We start from the raw sequence: 17,104 nt of genomic DNA on the forward strand, positions 1-17,104 counted from the left end.
CCCTTCTAATGAGTGTATTCATGGGTTCTTTCACGTGGCTTTCTGTTAATAATATTAAGTTACTGTTATTAGAATTGTGTACACAAGCAAATGAAGATCTGTAATCACCACATCCTAGCACTGTAACTTCTTATCTTGCCTGATCACTTCATTAATATTCTGTTTTCCACCCTCATTTTGGAACCTACCTTTCCTTATGCTTCAGAAGACTTTCCCCTCAAGGGTAAATCTGTCCAGGCTGTTAATCGTTTTGTGAGTCATGAGTGCATTTAAAACCTGGCCTTGTATCATCTTCTGCCCAACCCTCTGCAAGCAAAAAGCCTCCACAAAACATTCTATCCTAAATGTCTCATTGTTATATAACTTAATAAAAAGCTATGGGTGTTAGATTAAAATTTATCATACAAAATGATCTATCCAAGTCAGTGGAGCATATCCCTTAGAGAACAGTTTTATTCTAAGTCAAGGTAACAGATTATCTGACCTTGGAGCTGAATTTGTCCTCTATCTCACTTCTCTTTTTTGACAATGATAGTCATACATTTTCCAGGTAGTGTACATGTGTGTATGCTATGGCATTTTGTATTCTTCCTAAAATCTCTTTATTTGTCAGTTTAGTTGTACTGGAAAAGTGCTGGAAAACTGTGTCTTTTAAATGCGCCATTCAATGAATTTTTTCATAGTGTAGTACCTAATATAAATTCAGCCTTCTGTTAATTCTGAATAACTCTAGATATTAAAATTGTCAGTGAATCTCAGACTCTGGGAGTATATTCTTCTCCAGGACAAGTGCAAATGTCAGTCTTGTCACACTTTATCTTTCATGTTGGCCAACCCCTGGTAAAGATGCCAGAATTGGTTTAGGGACACATCCAGTGCTAGTAAACTTCTGTGCTTTACACCTGCTAGATTCTCCTCTTTCCCTGTCTCTATTGTCTAAATATAATCTATCACTGGAAATAATAAAAATGTTCCCCATCCCCCAGTGATTTTTTTCTCTGATTTTTCAATTGGAAATTCTCTCTCCTTCTTTTAGACCTCTTGCTCTCTCTTGCCAAACCTCTCTGCTGTCTCCCTTCAGTTTCTACCTTGCACAGCAGTTGCTTTTGCTCTTATTCTCCTAATAAGAGTTTAGAATTTGGGAATAGAGGATGGGAAGGGGAGAAGTACTTTGTGTGGAGCAAGCATTTGTGTGCGCCCTGATGCTGTGTAACTATTGACTCGTGATGACACAATTATTACAGAGGCCAAGGGCATTTCTTAAACTTCCCTGTGTTTCTTTTTAAAAACATCTTTTGGAGAATTCTGTGGGGATGACTTTAAGAACCACTTTAAAAATTAAAGATAGATTTCCTTCTGTCGTTTGTTTGTTTAAAAATAGATGCAGGTTCATGTTTTCCATTAGTTTCTCCTTTTGCAGTTCCTTGTTCTAATAATATGTAAATCACTAATGGCAGATAACATTTAACATTCAAATGCAGAGTTCATTTTATTGAAGTGCAATAGAGCAAATTACTATCAATTTGCTCTAAGTAAAATTCAGTATTAAGAATGTTTCTTGTTTGCCAAGTAGAAAGTAAATAGCTGAAAGGTGTTAATAAAACCCTATTAGGAGAATAATATTAGATTCATTTCTCGGATCCCATCTTATTCGTAATAATATGAAATATTGCTTATCTCTCATACAGAATAGTGATATATACACATGTAATCTGATTATTGACTTTTGGGATGTGATTCAAGTCATTCGGCAGTTGTGTCTTTGATATGCCTGGCACTGTGCTGCAGCGAATTTCTGTTTTGAAGAAGTTTGGCAAAATTTTTATTGAATTTTCTTTTTAGCATTTAGTACTGGGAGTGCCACTCTGAGGGAATTAGGAAGCTAGATCATGAGAGAACTAAATTTGATTGGCAATTCCTTATTAATTTTTTCCCTTATAGTGAAAATCCTTTTTAGACTTAAATAATCAGATCGTGCACAGAGTGGCATGTCTCATTATTTTGATCTTTCTGATATTCCACAATGTCAAATTAGATGTGAAATGGGAAAGGCACTAACTTTAGTGAAATTATAACCCTATTCCTAGCAAAAAAAATTTTAGATGAATGTAATACAGTTTTTGTTCATCTTTCTAAATGTTCAGCTCAGTTTTTACAAGCAATAAAAAAATGCTGTTATATGAGAAATCTCTGTACTTTCCACTCAATTTAACTGTGAACCTAAAACTCTTCTAAAAAATAAAATCTATTAAAAAATGCTATAGATGAATAAAATCAGAATACTGTCTGCAAAATCCATCCTCCTTTTGAGTTAATGGTAAAATTCTCTTTTGGGGAATTTTATCTTTCTGTCAGTGAGACACACTGTAGAAGGGAACAGGTACTTAGGCAATAAAAATACTTATTGCCTTGCAATTTAATGGAAGCTATGGTAGGTGGGGTAGAGGTGTCTTAGTGCATTTTCTGTTTCTATAATAGAATACCACAGACAAAGTAATGTATAAAGAAAAGAAATTTCTTTCTTACAGTTCTGGAGGCTGAGAAGCCCAAGGTCAAGGGACTGCATCTGGTGAGGATTTTCTTACTATGTCTTAACATGGTGGAGGCATCACATGGCAAGAGGGCAGGAGCATATCAGCTCAGGTCTCTCTTCCTCTCCTTATAAAGCCACCAGTCCCATAATGAGGGCCCCACCCTGATGACCTTGTTTAATCCTAATTACCTTCCAAAGGACCCACCTCCAAATGCCATCAACATATTAATTTGGGGGTTAGGTTTCCAACACATGAAATTTGGGGGACACATTTGAAACCATAGCAGGAGTTGCAAAAGTAAGTAAATACCAGGCTCTGAAGCAAAGGAACTAACAGTATAATAACAGGATCAGGTTGAGGCATTAGAAACCTATCATTTGTGCTCTGGGGGTAGGGAGTATTGTTGGGGGACATCAACATCGCTGATAATCTTCTTCCTATGTATTTAAGTTGGCATGTATTGGTTAAAATGGGAGCATTCATTTATTTGAACAGACCCCTATCAACATTACTTCAAGCAAGGTAAGAGATGCTACACCACATTGTTCCTCACACAAAACTCAGCAACTTTAGTAGAAAATAATCAGTCTTTTACCTTTGAGTTTTAAGATAGAGGGTGGCCTATTTGTTCAAATATAAATATTTTATGATTAAAAATATTTAATTATTATTGTTTACTAGTAAACGATTCTATCTTAGCCACCACTTTAGCATTTCTTTAATACCAATTTGAAAAATTCAGTGACTGAGCCAAATGATGAAATAGTTTCATTTTCTGTACTAATATATACCTTTTTTTGTCCTCTAATTTCTAAAGTAATGATTTTATTTATGAAAATGCTACAAGAAACAAAATGCCTTTGTTCAGAAAGTTAAAGAGCTGCAGAATACATAACAGAATGCTCATGTCCTCTTGCCTGTTGACTTAACCATCCACTTGTAGGCCTACAGCCCAAGAACTGAGTTTGACAAGTGCCAGGAATCTAGCCTGTAATTTGTATTTAGTGTTCAAAACCCTACATTAAAGTGAAAAGAACTACAAATCAGTCTTCTATAGGCTACGTCTGATTCACTGCTCACTGTTTTACCATCTCTTCTTATGTGATCTTGCCCAAGAAACAGCTATGCTTTACTTCTAGCTGATGTACACACTTACTCCAGCTCATTTCCACTGACATAAGCCAGGCCTGACAAGCCAAGCGCTGTGTTTATAGCTTGGGGATAGGATCCAGGAAAGTATCAGAAGGATGTGGCTACTTCGTAGGTACATAAAAAGATGATGAGATTCATATTGGTAAAAGTAGTTCATTAACGTGTTCCTACAATGACAGAAAGTACTTTTTATTCCTTCATGTAATCCAGGCTGTTCTTTGATAACTTTTCATGCTTCTGGGCTGCCTGTGACAATATTTAGGAAACGTTTTAGAAAATGTAAAAGCAAGGATAAGAATCCATTTTAAGAGGCTCTTTCTCAAACCCTTAAAAAAGGAGATATTCTAAATGAGGTCTTCACATTTAGTGACATCTTCAAAAGAGCATCTTGTACAGGGAGTGATCGAGAATGCTTGTGTATGCTTTGGGAAACGTATCAGGAGGTCAACATAGTCACTAAGAGGATTACACATTTAAAATTAATGCATTTCTAAATGTCTTCATTAATATTTGTTGGCATTCACTGAAATAAAGTTTATGGGAGCAAGGTAGTACTATGTTAGATCAGTTTTTAGAAATATGTGACTAAATTCAGAAATTGCAACTATAGATCAACAGACAAAAATATCAGGGGTTTGTTATTGTTATTAATTTTTTTTTAGTCCTAGAATCCGAGAACTCTTAAAATTAATGTTTACCTTTATGCTCTAAACTAGGAGCTAGTAGTTAGAAATGCTTTCTTTTCTTTTGTTCTAGTTCATCTATTTATGATAAAATTTTATCCCAATGAAATAGGTTTTTAAGTATTGTGGAGAAACTATACACTGTCTAGGATGACAGATTAATTACCTCCTTTCCCCGTTAAGGGAGTCTAGTAAGAATGTGAAGACATATCAGTGCTGATAGCTTACCCCTAAGGTCTGTGTGTTCTACCAAAAGTAATGAAAAAAGGAAATTTAGTCCTGCTACTGCCTCTCAAGATACATTAGCTTTGATAATACCAGCCTGTTGTTTCAGATGATAAGATAAAAAATTCACTCAGAAAAGAAAGAAGAAAGCAAATGAAGAGATTTTATCCACAGTATGTTGCAGCTTAACCTGCTGAATAAATAAAATAGTGATTATGGAAATATAATATGAAGGTACCTTCAGTAGTAGCTCTGCTTTTTGTTTTTTCCTTTCATAGGAAAGGCAATACTTTTTTCAAATGTGACTATAAAGAGACTTTCTTTTTATCCTATTATTCTGTCCTTCACTTCTGATAAGTATTTAATTAATTCCACTGAAACCACAGGGGGGGAGTTAGGATATGTTGAGTAATTTGTATATTCATCTCCCAGCAATATTTTAGGAAAAAAGTTAGTTGATCTGCATACTCCATGCTACCTCCATTAAAATCACTCACATGTAAATCTTTCCTCTGACCATAGCTGGCACAGCTTAAACACAATTCTTGTCTTTAAAGCTCTTTATCTTTGTATTACATGGTGCTTAAGGCCAGTATAAGTGATACAACATAACCATTTGTAATAAACTTATGGAATTTATGACTCCAAGAGATGATAGATGGGGGGTGGGGGGAGGGGATGGAGGTATGACTACATGGTGAGTGCCAGGCGCACTGTCTAGAGAATGGACACGCTTGAGGCTCTGACTCAGGGGGATGGGCGGGACATGGACAATGTATATAACCTGAGCTTTTGTACCCCCATGAAGAGCTGAAAGAAAAAAAAAAAAAAAAAGAAGAAAAAAAAATAAAAAAAAAAAAAGAGATGATAGTAATATGGAAGTATATCAAGGATATTTTTAGAAATTCTGGAATGAAAGATCATGGTCTCTGGACTCCTTGTTGGAAGACCCAACTTAAAACTCTCTGTATTTGTAACTAGACATGCTTAAGGAATGTTCGAGTTCTTCACCTATAGCATGGTTATTTTTGCTTTATGTTATAATATCATTGATATATTTTAAAATTAATGTCGTAAATATCCCTTTATGTCTTGATATACTATTCTAAATGTATTGCCTTCATTAAAATATTTATTTCTGTCTTCTGATTTTGTTTAGCTATATATGAATAGTTAATTATTTTGTTCACTTGTATAGTATGGGTATTTTGATCCCATAGCAATTTTTTTCATAGCCTCTTACTAAAACTAAAGATTCATGGACAAACTCAACAAATACTTATTTGTCAGTTACTGTGTTCGAACCCATGATGGAAAAATAAACAAGACATTGTTTCTACCTTCCAAGACCTTACAGTCTGGCCAGGGGGAAAGACAAGAAGCAGACAGTCATGATACTGCATATTAACTGCTGAGTCCCAGCCTTGTGTATCCAGCCTCCTGATTAATTTATCTTCTTGGATGTCTAATAAGACTATCATATGTAACCCATCTAAATCATGGCTCTTAATATATCACAAACAAAACCATTTAATTTTGTTCCTCCCCAAATTTTCCTATTTCAGCAAACAGCAGTATCCCTCACCCAGTGGCTCAGGCCAGCAATGTAAGAGTCATTCTTTTTTTTTTTATTTCTTTGTCTTTGAGACAGAGTCTCACTCTGTCACCAGGCTAGAGTGCACTGGTGTCATCATAGCTCACTGCAACCTCAAACTCCTAGGCTGAAGCAATCCTCCTGCTTCAGCCTCGTGAGTAGCTGCGACTACAGGCGCGTGCCATGATACCTGGCTAATTTTTCTATTTTTTGTAGAGATGGGGTCTCGCTCTTGCTCAAACAGGTCTCGAACTTCTGTCCTTAAGCAATCCTCCTGCCTCAGCCTCCCAAAGTGCTAGGATTACAGGTGTGAGCCATCACGCCCGGCCAAGAGTCATTCTTAATTCATATACTTTCCTGATCCTGTGTATCAAATTTATCGGCTAGTTTCATTAGTTCTAGTTCTAAAATAGGTATTTACTTGATTCACGATTCTTCACCACACTGGTCCGAGTTACCATTGTGTCCACCTGGTCACTGCTGCAGTCTCCATCTCACCTGCATTTTGCCTCTGCCCCCTGACAATACTCCTGTCTTCTTAAATGGCAGCCCAAGTGTACTAATTAGCATATTAGTTTGCCTACTTCAAAAGAGGCAAAAATGGCATGTCTAGAGAAAAATAGATGGTTTATATTTTTCTTCATGTGTAATTCAAGCTGGCAGGTGGTCTTGAGCTGTGCTCCATGATATCTTCCAGGGACCTGCCTTTCTTATATCTGTGGTCCCTCTCTCTTCCTGGGTATTGCCATCATGCACAGAGTTGAAACTAGCTAACCACCACAGTATCAAACTTCAGGCACCAGGAGTTTTCTCTTAAAGACATGATGTAGAAGTTGCAGGCTTCCATTTGTATGATGTTGTCCAGAACCCTCTTACATGGCCGGGACAAGATGATAAGGAGACTGGGGAATGTAACCTCTAGCTGGGTCACCGTGTGTTCAGATAAAGTTCACAAGGATTGATTGTTTAATGGAGAAAATAGAAAATGGTTGTAGGGGGCAGTAAATAAACTCTGTTACATAGAGTGATTATTTTAAGATGTCAGATTATGCTCATCCCCTATATTACACCCTTTAATAACTTTGCACTGTATTTTGATTAAGAAACCAAACAAATTCTCCTAAACACACTGTATCAAAAATGTGTGGAATATAGCTAAAGCAGTGCTTAGAGGGAAATTTATAGCATTAAAAAACATATACTAGAAAACAAGAAAGATTTCGTATCAATAATCTGTGTTCATACTACAAAGTAGAAGAATAGAAGCAAATGAAATCAAAAGCAAACAGAAAGAAGAAAATAATAAACATACAAGAAGAGATACATGAAATTGAAAACAGAAAACCAACAGAGAACAACAATGAAATAAAAATCTGGTTTTTTGAAATGATCAGTAAAAGTGATAAACATCTAGCCAGATTGATTAAGAAAAAAGGGGAGACATAGTGACAGCATCAGGAAAGAAAGAGGAGACATCATTTTTGGGTCTGAAGACGTTAAAAGGATAATAGGGAATGTTATGAATCAATGTATGCCAATAAAATTCATAACTTAGATGAAATGGACAAACGCCTTCAACTATACAAACCTATCACAGCTCACCTGAGAAGATATAGATAACTGATCAAGCAGGGACTGCTACTGATGAGGGGAACTTCCCACTTTTTTTTCTAAGTTGAGGAGAAGGTGAGGAAGGTCAATAGGACACTGCAGGGATTGAAGATTTGGATTTTGAAGGAAACTCCTACTTTTCCTTGAAGAGTATCAATTGCTATTATCTTCTGGTAGTAAGTTGTTGGTAGGTTGGATGACTTGGAACCTAAAGGACACAAGAGAAGGTCTGAAATAACCCGTGAGCAGTGTTCAGGGTTGACCACGAGAAATGAATAATGAAATTAATTAACAGCGTTGAGGACCAACTTAAGGTTTAAAGTTTCTGCATTCTTCAATGGATGGTTACCCAGCGATGTTCTTGTATCCATCAGGGTCCAGTCTGGAGTCAGAAACCACATTGTAATTTGAACAGCGGTGGTTTAATATAGTTGTGAACTCTTTATAAGAGATTTGCTGCTAAGATGATATAAAAGAGAATTCTAAAGAATTCCCTAAGTCTGAGGGAGAGAATACAAGAAAGAAACAAACTGGGAAAGGCTCTCCTTCCCAAAGTTTGGGGTTCAGACCTGCTGGAGAAGGTGTGGCTGTGGTCCACTGGATGGGGAGAAGTTCCCTGGGGTGACCCTGGCCCAGAGCTGGTCCACAGCTACAGGACAGAGGCTGGTGGCATGGAATTGCAGGCCAAGACTAGTTAGCTGGGGGCTTTCCCTAGGGTTCCAGTGGGCCCACGTTGGTGGGCAGAGCGCCGTGAGCAGGAAATCTGCATTCTGGCAGGCTGAGGTTGTGGGCAGGCAGGGGAACTGCTGACAAGAGCTAGAAAGCTGGACAGTGTGTGTACTGCCGGGGCTGCCTGCCACTGGATCAAGCCAACATCCTTCCTCCTCTGCGCTCCCTCCAGCACCATCTACAGATTAAACTTAACATTGTCTCCACTGGCAAGGGGGAATATTCCAGTAAGTATCACAAGGAGGCAGTGGAAGGTACGCTTGGAACTGAATGGCATTACACTGATAGCAGAAACAGTTCTTCAGGTCTACCCTGAGTACTCATTAAAAATTTCACAGGCTTTATTTCCTTTATAACTCACATGTGAATACATATAATTTTATTATTAACCAAAGTAGGAAAAAAATCAGTCTTTCACATGGTGAGTCAAAGGCCACAGCTCCAAGTCCAAGCAAAATTACCATTCCAATTCAGTTGACTTGTGGTCAGGGAGTCTTGGAACAGAAGCAATTTAAACTGAGCTTGCTGCACTTGGAGAAAAATGACACATTTTGGCAGAATTTTAAGGTTTACAATTTCACATTCCAGGGTGTGGCCGCCGTACCATTCTGACACAGGATTGGCATCCCGAATTAATGTTATGTGAAACAGAGGCCTGTGAGGCAGAACTGAAGGAGACGGTTCCTTGTGAGGCAAATGGTAGTATTTATAGGACCAAACCGGATTTTGCTTTTAGGGTCCACGTGGCACTTAACAGATGGTGATGTGGGCGGCTGTGGTTTAGGATCTGAAGTGGTTCATAAAGACATTCAGTCTTGTCCTGGTCCCACCCTAGAGGCAGTGACGGCTATAGGCCCGTCTGAGCCACTCTGCAGCAAGACGGAGTGAGCATCCCTGGGGGCGGGCACCACTGGACCCAGCAGACAGACTGCGCCCTGGACTGCAGGGCAGCTGGGAACAGCCTGCTCTGGCCTGCTGGCTATGTTCAGAATTAGCATAACCGTGCTTATTTTAATCTGCAAAAGAACTTGGAGTTTTTCCCCTCATGGCTCTCTTTAGTTCTTAAAGATAAAATTTTATGTTGAAACTACCTCTCCCCAAAGGTCCTCTCTTTGAGTTATTCTTTAATATTCCTTTCCATCTGCTCTGTAGGCTGCATTTATCCAGAAACTTAGATTCTGGCTAAAGGGCATTGGAAGGGGAGAGAAAGTCATTTAACATGTGCTCATTTTCTTTTTTCAGAACACATTACACACTCTCCGTGATAGGAATTCCTTACTACCAATACCTGCGTTACCAAATTCATTTTCGTAATTTAATCACATTCCATTTTTCTTATCATTTGTTCTCTATATCAATATCCTGTTCCGTTTATTTTAAATTTATTTTATATTGCATTTTTTTTATTTATTAAATTAAAAAAGTGCTCAGAATTCTGCTAGATTTTGGGAAGTATGTAAATTTGAAAGTTAAAGTTTTCTCCAGCATCATTGTAATCCCCTCTCTGGTAACTTTCAGTGAAAATTTCATTCATATCCTTTCTTTTATGCCTATGCAGTCATTCACATGAACAGTATGGGCTTCTGAGCAGTGTGTGTTTCACCAAGAAATGTCACAAGCATTGTTTTCACCTTGCCTTTTTCACCTGCATCAGTCATAGACAACTTTCCCAGTCATTTCTTATAAAACTTCCTTTTTTTTTTTTAACAGTTGCAGTGTGATCCATCCAGTGGCTATTATGTATTTATCCCACCTATTCCTGGAGATTTAGGTTGTTCCTAGTTTTTACCATCATGGAAAGACAAGCCCGCTGCATCCTTGTTCATCTCCATACCTTTATGCACTCTATGTTATCTCTGCAGAAACAATTCCTAGAAGAGGCCTGCTGGGTGCACCTTGAATATTTTTATGGATTTTGACAAATAATCCTCCAAAACTGTTGAACCAATTTAAACTCCCATCAGCAATGATACATGCACCCTCCCATCCCACCACGGTACAAGTACTATTGAGTCCCCACGAGAAGCTGCCCTCTGCCTGGACTGCTTGGCACTTAACATTCTTGTTCAGCCGTGATTTGCTTCCTCGAGATGCAATAGACTCAACAGGAGCTTGTTACCTGTCTTAGATAATTTGCTACAGTAGCATTATTCCCTGGAGAACAGTATTCAGGCCAGACCTTCCTGGAGCTTATTATAGTACATGCTCTGCATATAGGCAGGCATGGGCCATATCACTAAATTAAGTAGGATCAGTTTTCTTCATCCTATGGGAAGGGAGATTAAGTTGTGATAGTTATTTTCTAAATTGTATACATTTCCAGACAGAAAACTGCTAGACACATTTATAAATGTATAACAATCAGATAACTGTTACCAGTAATTGGCAGTCAAACAAATCCACCCCAGCTACAACCACCCACCACAGGAGCAAAATAAATGTTATTTTTTCTTTTTTCCCAGATGAATAGAAGCCTCAGATTCATTTCAGCTGGATAGAATGAAAAAGCCTTCAAGCTAGCAGCTGTCAATAGACTTTTTTTGTTCTATAAAGACTATATAACATCAATAAAAATAGTTTGTGAAAACAGGAGGGAGGCAAAAAACCCACAAAAACCCTGACAATTACTTTATTTTCATTTTTACACATCTTTCTATTTTATATCCATCTGTCAGTATTTTTATGTCATTGAAATCTTTTTATGAATACAGTTTTACACTCTTTCTCTCTCTGTGTGTCTTTTTATTTTAAACAGGACATTTTGCTAGACGTTCCATGTAACAGTTGCAGCCTTTGTAGTCAGTGTGTGTTAGTTCAGGTAAGGATGGTGGTGACCTCCCCAGAAAAAAGACTTTTGTCTCTTTAATTATCCCATTGCTGGATTGGGATTACTCTTTCGGGGCACACCAGAGCCTTCCAGAGTGTCTGGGAGTGGGAGCCAGGGTAGGGAGAAGGCTAAAACACAGTGGACAGTGGAGGCAGCATTAGTTGTAGTAATTCCACTTAGGAATTGGTTGCCTGACACTTCACAGAGATCTGCTGGGTCAAGGTGAATCCAGCTAGCAACATGAAATTGTGAATTTAGTGTGGCTGGCAGGATGATCAGCGTAATCAAGGGTGAGAGAAAGAAAGGCAGGTGAGGAAAAACGAACAGCTGCCTAAACAAGCATTGCAGCTTTTGATCTAAGTTTAGAATAAAGGCCAAATGCAAGACTGCATTTTAGGTCATTCTTGGAGGGTTCTTGCACATTTGTTGTTAGTTGTTAATTTCCCTTCCTTCCTTCCTTCCTCCCTTTCTCCCTTCCTCCCCTCTCTTCCCAATCTCCTCCCCTCCCATCCCTTCCCTCCCTCCCCCTCCTCTTATATTTGCACTATGCTTCCAAATACCTTTTTGGCAGTAATCTTTTTTTCTTAAAGCCTTTAAAATCAGAATCTCAAAGGAACTGGAGCATATCAAAGTGAGTGGAGGAGAATTTACAGTTTGAATAACCATAGTCAGTAATCATTTCTTTTTTTCTGTCAGGATACTTAATTACTTCTGAAATTTTAAATAACACTCATGAAAGGCTTGAGGCTTTTATGTTTAAAAGAAAGCATTCAACTTAACTAAAGTTTTAAAAACACTACCTAGAACAAGGATACAAAGTTGCATTTTATGCTAAATTTTCACCTCTTTCAGGCTGTCATTCTTTTTTAAAAAAATTTTAATCACTTTATCGAGGTATAATTGACACACTGTAAATTGCACATGTTTAAAGTGTATAATCAGGTAAGTTTTAACATGTGTATACACCCATGAAACCATCACCACGTTCAAGATAGTGATATATCCACCATCCCCCCAAATTTCTTCATACTTCCTTGTAATCCCTCCATCTCTTCCCTCTTTCTGGTTCTGTCCCCAGGCAACTGCTGATCTGCTTGCTGTCACTGTAGATTAGTTTGTATTTTCTTAAATTTTGTATAATTGGAGATATAGGGTATATTCTCTTTGGGGGGGGGCGTTTGGCTGTTTTTCAGTGAGCATAACAATTTTGAGAAGCATCCATGTTGTTGCTAGTGTCAATAGTTTATTCTTTTTTATTGCTGAGTGGTATTCCATTTTATGGATATTCCACATATTTTTTTAACCATTCACCTGTTGATGGACATTTTAGTTTTCAGTTTTGTTGTTTCTGGCTATTACAAGTAAAGTTGCTGTGAACATTCCTGTAATTTTTTTTACATGGATGTGTTTCATTTTCCCTTAGATAAATAAATACATAGGAATGGACATGCTGGATCATATATTGGATGTATGCTTAACTGTTTAAAAAACTGCCAATCTGTTTTCCAAAGTTATTATGCCATTTTACATTACCACCAGCAGTATATCAGAGTTCTAGTTATTACACATCTTTAATTTTAGATATTTTAATAGGTGTATATCAATATTTTACAGTGGTTTTAATTTGCATTTCCCTAATGATTAATGATGTTAACTATCTTTTCATGTACTTATTTTCCATCCATGTGTCTTCTTTAGTGAAATGTCTATTCATATCTGTTACTCATTTTTTTATTGGGTGATTTGTTTTCTGATCATTGAGTTTTGAGAGTTCTTTACATTAAATATATTCTGTATAGAGAACTTTATCAGATATTTGCACATATTTTCTCCCAGTCTGTGGTTTGCCTTTTTCATTCTCTTCACAGTGTCTTTTGAAGAGCAATGAACATAATTTTGATGAAATCCTAAGAAATCTGTTTTATACCATGGTCACAAAGATTTTCTTCTGTTTTCTTCCAGAGGTTTTATAGTTTAAGGTTTTATGTTTAGTTCTATGATCCATTTTTAGTTAATTTTTGTTTATGGTACCAGGAATAAATTAAAGCTCCTTTTTATATTTTTGGCATATAGTTTTTCAATTGTTCTAGTACCATTTGCAGAAAAGACTATCCTTTTTCCAATGAATTGCCCTTGCAACTTTATTGAAAATCAGTTGATTATGTGTAAGTATTTCTGAGTTATGTCATCTTGATGCCAATACCACACTGTCTTGATTACTGTAGCTCTATAATAAATCTTGAAGTTAGGTTATATAAATCCTTCAGTTTACACATGAACTTTTCCAAAGTTGTTTGGCTATGTTATGGATCCTTTGCATTCCCATATGAATTTTAGAATCTGCTGGTCAGTTTCTATGAAAAAGAGAAAAATGCCAGCTGGATATTTGCATAGGATTATGTTGAATTTGTAGATCAGTTTGGAGATGACTGGCATTTTAGTAATCTTGAATATTCTAATGTATGAACACAGTATGTCTCTTCCTTTATTTAAGTATTTAATTTCTCTCAGCAATGTTTTATAGTTTTAAACATACAGGTCTTGCACATCTTTTGACAAATTTGTAACTATTTCTTATTTTTATGCTATTGTAAATGGTATTTTTGTTTAAAAATCCCAATTGTACATTGCTTGTACATGAAAATACAATTGATTTTTATATATTCATCTTATATCCTGCAACCTTGTTAAAGTCAACTTGTTCTAGGGGCTTTTTTGTAGATCACACAGATTTTCTATGTAAATGATCATGTCATCTGCACATAAGGGAGTTTTCTTCCTTTTCAACATTTAGTCCTTGTATTTCTTTCTTTCTTTCTTTCTTTCTTTCTTTCTTTCTTTCTTTCTTTCTTTCTTTCTTTCTTTCTTTCTTTTCTTTCTTTTCTTTTCTTTCTTTTCTTCTTTATGCACTGGGTTGAACCTCAGGTACAATATTGAATAGAAATGGTGAGAATGGACATCCTTGTGCTGTTCTTCATCTCAGGTGAAAAGCATTCAGTCTTTAACCTTGAAGGATGATGTTAGCTTTAGGTTTTCTTGTAGATTCCCTTTATCAGGTTGAAGAGGTTCCTTTCGGTTACTAGTTTGGGGAGAGTTTTTATCAAGAATGAATATTAGATTTTGTCAAATTTTTTTTCTCATCTGCTGAGATGATCATATCATCTTGGACAAAGAAAAATCTGCTGTCTTCCTTTTATGTGTTCCTCTGTATAGTTTGTGTCTTTTTTCTCCTGCCACTTTTAAGATATTCTCTTCATCACTGGTTTTATTAATAAGTAATTTGATTATAATGTGTTTTGGTGTGCTTTTTATCATGCTTTTGTGCTTGGGGTTCATTAAACTTCTTGGATGTTACTTTACGATTTTCATCCACTTTGGAAAATTTGAAGCTTTTGTTTCTTAACATAAGTTTTTCTGCCTCTCGCCCCTGCTCCTCTCCTTCAAGGACTACAGTTACATGTTTACTGGACCACTTGATTTACTCTTTGTCGCATGACTCATTGATTCTCTGTTTCACTTTTTCTCTTTTCCCTCCATGTTTCAGTTTGAAGCATTTCTGTTGTGTCTTCAAGTTCACTAATCTTTTCTTCTTCAATATCTAATTTGTCATTAATCTGGTTTAGTGCATTTCTCATCTTATATAGTGCAGATAGTATGTCTAAAAGTTTGTTTTGAGTCATTTTTTAAACAAAAATCTCTTCCATACCACTACTTAACATGTGTAGTCTTTTTTGTAGATGCTTTATGGAATTTAGGCTTTATGGAATTCCTATGTAATTATTTTTTCTACAAATTCTGTCATCATTTCTGGGTTAGCTTCATTGATTCAGCTGATTTTTCTTCTCAGTAAGGGTTATATTTTCTTTCTTCCTTGTATGCCTAGTAATTTTTTATTCAATACCTTGCATTGTGATGTTTTTTTCTTACCAGATTCTGGATATTTTTATATTTTTAAAAATATCCTTCAGCATTTTCTGTGATATGCTCACATTACTTGAAACAGTTTCATCCTTTTAGTCTTGCTTTTAGACTTTGATAGGCAGGACCTAAGCTGCATTTAGCATTGGGTAAATGTTTCTGCGCTATGGAAGATCCTTTTTAGTACTATAAACAATGCCCTGTGAATTATGAGATTTCGTACTAGGCCATTGGGAATAGGCACTATTCTCATCCCTGCGTGAGCTCTGGACACCATTCCCTCTAATATTTTAAGGAATTCTTTCCTTAGTGTTGGGTAGTTTCCTCAACCTTATGCACTGACAGTGCTTAATCATCAAGGGGGACCCTTTGCAGACCTTCAGAATTGTCTGTTGCTACCAATTTCTCCTCTAATCATCTCCTTTGCATATTACAGTAACCGTGGCTTCCCTGGACTCCCAGCAATGTATCTTCAACTCAGAGAAGTTACTAGACTTTCTTTGGTTTTCCTGTCTCTACATTGTGACCTGGAAATTTTCTTCAGGCAGTAAATTGGAACAATCATAGATTTCACCTTTTTTGTTTCCTGTCTCCCAGGAATCACTGTTCTTTATTACCTGAGATTTAAATTCTTGAGAGCCATTACTTTGTATATTTTCTGTGGTGTTTTAGTTGCTTCAGGCAGGAGAGCATGTTCAGTGTCTGTGACTTGATCTTGACTGGAAGCAGAAGCTGTGATTGTTCCTTATGCCCCCTAGTGTTTCGCCTGCTGCCGGGTATGTAGTAAATACTCCTCAAAGAGTGAGTATAGAGGGTCACTTACACAGAGCCATATACAAACACATGGGTGGTGTGTGAGAGAAGTGAGAGAAAAATAGGTAATTTTTTGAGAGGTTGTGACATTAAGCAGGGAATGTCAGACAACAGAGCATTTCTGAACAGGGCTTCCTGGGATTGCCCGTGTCCTGGCCGGTCACCCGGGACACCAGTGTAGCAGGATTTTACCTTTGTCCAGCACCGTTAAATAGCAGAAATGACATGAGCATGTAACTACTTAATTTATTACCGAGCTGGTGGGAGAAGAAACAAGTCACCACAACCCCAGAAGGTCCCAAACACAGGCTTAGATTTACATAGTAAACAAAAGCCAAGTTCCCTTCTTCCGTTCTCTTCCTTTCCTCTTTGCAGGTTCCTGCCCAGTGCCTCCCTCAGGGGGGACTTAACCAGGGCTTCTGATTCATTCTTTTATGGGAGACAGACTGGCTGGTATTAAACTAATCTATTTCTCACTTTCTATTTTGGGTTCTGCTTTCTGGCAGTGGATTGTTCTTTGCTTACATCTACTTGCTTCCACCAATTATTAAAACTTCTTTGTATTTTACTTCATTACCTATGACTCTCAAAATTTTATGAGCCCTGAAACGGAGTCAAGATTTAAAGAAAGACATTCTAGAAAGCATCAAAGGAAAGTACCATATTATTTTCCACATGGAGCTTTTTCCCTTTTTCTTTTAAAATGTCACTTTGGTATTGAGAAAATGTGAGCAATCTTGTTGAAACCTAGGCTCCTGTCCTGGCAATTTACCGGTGTTTTTAAGGAAAGGTCTTTCGGAGGATCACGCAGTTTCATCCTTGTGGGGTTTTTTCTCCTGTTGCTTCTCCTTAATTTACCCTGAGGTGAGAAAAAGGTGGTTCTAAGGAGAATCTTAGTGTCTGACTGTAGTAATCACAAACTTTATGTAACAGGATTAATTGAGGTACCATGTAATTAAGACTCAATCTAAAGAGGTTTATTAGCTTTGCACAGGAGAGAATGCTAGAGAGTGTTTCC

The 17,104-nt window shown here is 37.0% G+C and overlaps 1 protein-coding gene across 1 annotated transcript in view; it reads left to right on the forward strand.

The window, feature by feature from the left end:
• Positions 1 to 17,104, forward strand: part of CDK14 (cyclin dependent kinase 14) — a 522,742-nt gene that overhangs the window by 335,706 nt on the left and 169,932 nt on the right. The gene's annotated exons all lie outside the window — the stretch shown is intronic.

This window comes from Lemur catta, chromosome 11 (assembly GCF_020740605.2).
Source record: "Lemur catta isolate mLemCat1 chromosome 11, mLemCat1.pri, whole genome shotgun sequence".
NCBI classification, from domain to species: Eukaryota; Metazoa; Chordata; class Mammalia; order Primates; family Lemuridae; genus Lemur; species Lemur catta.